We start from the raw sequence: 3,020 nt of genomic DNA on the forward strand, positions 1-3,020 counted from the left end.
TTCTCTCCGGGGGACTGTCAAAATAATCACAGGAAAAATGTTCATCAATGATTATGCGGTTCAGTTTCATCTATTCGGCTAAAGAACCTAAATAATGACAATTCAGAGAGAGAGAAGGTGTCTGGAATGGATGTTAATAGAGACGCGGTTTGAAGATTTTGGACCATTCGGTACATATTTCCAGTCTATTGTCCTATTTTTGGAGCCCGATCATTGTTCAGTAATGTTTATATTCCATATTTGATATCGTTATGGAACTTTTTTTAATACAGCCGGTTTGTACCCTATGACAAATTTTGGACATTTTGTTTACTTTTATTGCCCCTGGCCCATCTTTGTTTTTGTGATTTTTTTTCGATCGAACTAATCATAATAATACACAATGTACATGTTATTATAAATATTTATTACGGGAAATGGGTCATTTGGGAGACATTCCCATATTCTTGTGCACAAAATGTTTACATCTTTAATGCTACCTAACCCCAAATTGACCTTATCCTACCCCACGAATTTGGGTACATTTACGTTTTGGACCACGAGCGATCGATCTCTAGCCTATTAGCGACGGTAAACTTGTGCCTTAAATAGGAGCTGTGACATTAATGAAGTGTCTCCCTAATGTCCGGTGCCCCCCTAAGGTGTAATTTATGACGACAAAACGTCCCCTTTAAGTAATTTAATAATAATACTTAATCGAAAAGGACAAACATTTTTGGAATAAAAGCAGTTTCGGGGTTTTTCCCCCCAAAATATTCATTAAAACAAACTGAGCCTGTGTGGCTGTTTAATTAATTAGTCTCCTGTGTCCTTATAAGGAAGTGAAACTGACATTCTATAACATGCTTTGTTTCATAGTTAATCCAAATAGAGCTGCATGCTGCGTTTGATGCCTTATCGCAAAATTTCAAATTAAATATTGCTGAATTTGTTGCCTTATAGTCTTAGAGTTTATGACAATTTATGAAGCAAGTGTCTCAGTAAGACAAGACCCCTTCCACCTAAAAGACGACATTCCAATGGTTACCTGTTATTTTTATTTAGCGAGCGTAACAGTGCGCGACTCTGCCCCTGGTCGTTCATCACTTATCTTCAGTCGATAGCAAGATGCACCGAAAGCTACGATGCGTACAGCAGTACATGTTATTATACTAAACACGATCAATTCACGTGAACCAAAAACCGCGCTCCCAGATCCTGTTCATCATGAAGAAGTTTAAGGACAGAGGAAAGGAAAATCGTGGTTGGTTCTTTTGGCCTTAAATTCCTGGATCCACTTCAACCGGATGCTCCGGAAACTGTAAGCCCACTTGGAAGTTCATCAAGGAAGCAAATGACTTCTACATTTTAGCATGCATTTATTTCAAGTTGTCCACCCTCACTCACGTCTACTCTCAATTTTTTTTCTTTTACGCGAAATCCAGTGTATTAATTAGCCGAAAAAGTGATCATTTTTGATCAGGAGTAGTTAATGGTATAAACTTAAGGTGCTCACTGAAGCACCATTTTGCCGTATAGAGGAACGGACTTTGTTCTGGAAACCATTATTGTTCACCCAAAGAATATCATAGTCTTGGATGGGTAGTTGTTTGTCAATATTCGAGAATGAATTCATTGCTACATGTAAAATCGTTCATTTCCTCAATCACATATATCCTCTCACTTTCTGTATCCACCGGCCTTTTGCACAGTAATGCTACATAGGTTTGTGCAGTGGGACATTAATCCATTGTCCACAGTGGTTTAGCGTGCTGCTACACAAACTGGGTTGCTGTGTATAATTTGTAAGATTGTATGTGTGATCGAACGTGTGTTTATACACAAATTATCGACAAAGCGATCACAATATAGATTTACGCAATTCCGTGCACTCGTTCGCTGGATATACTGTGTACAGAGATATTTAGTTTCAGGAAACCTGAAGAGGAAATCGTACTGTACCATAAATAACTTAATTTCACAGAACAAAGTAACTGCATGAACATGAGCACATTTAACAGTTGTTGACTAGTGTGATGTGGGATATGACGTTTCCATTGATCTCCATATGGAGATCAATGGACGTTTCGAATACCCAAGGGGCGCATAGCACCTGAGGCGAAGCCGAGGGTGCTATGCGCCCCTTGTTATACCTATGTCTTGCTTTCTTTCTTTTTTTGACGTAAAAATCACGACTATGATACGACGTCAACTCACATGCATGTCGCGTGCTCGAAACAGCTGATAGTCTGCAAGTTCGCTGCGTTTTACGTGTGAAACGCGTACGCGTACGTACCGTTCGCACAAAGTCATAGCCATTGATCTCCATATGGAGATCAATGGTCATAGCACACTCCCTGTGGAATATCCATTGATCTCCATTAGTAAGACCACGTACGTGATATCCCACAGGGAGTGTGCTATGACTTTTTATAAACTAAACACTAGATCGTTCTAGGCCAATGAAAATACAGTATTCAAGACGGAGGTATAACAATACTTGATACTGAGCAAGACAATCTATCACCTACCTTTAACCGCCGATGGAGACTATTGTGGTAGCGCCAAAGTTACCGTTTTGATTCCTCTGTCACTTCGCGTGGTCTTGTTCTAGCGACTTTACAAATTCTTGCCTAATTCCCAACTTGAAAAAAACCTCGCTAGAATGCCTCGTCGATGTGAGTGTTCTTGTCTGACGATGTCGGCAGAGATTATGGTTCTAATCCGAAAATGATACAGAACAATAAAATAGATCCTACTTCCTCCGTACCAAGCCTGTGTGTGCTTGCAGTCAGCACGCGCAGTGTTAGGAAAAGTGCTTCGTTCATTTCCAGCGTATGCTGGACTACGTTTTGGCGGCCCTTTTCCTGGTACATGTTTCTGACGTCACAGCCATGACGTGAAACAGGTTTCCAACGCTTGAATGAGTGGGTGGGGCCAGGCTGGATAGGAAGGGGGGATGAGGAAAGTGACAAAGTATTAGATAATTTTTCGTCCAGTACACGGTTAGTCTGAATTATAAAACGCACATAAAAACAGGA

This window comes from Patiria miniata, unplaced genomic scaffold, assembly GCF_015706575.1.
Source record: "Patiria miniata isolate m_02_andy unplaced genomic scaffold, ASM1570657v1 HiC_scaffold_16, whole genome shotgun sequence".
NCBI lineage: Eukaryota > Metazoa > Echinodermata > Asteroidea > Valvatida > Asterinidae > Patiria > Patiria miniata.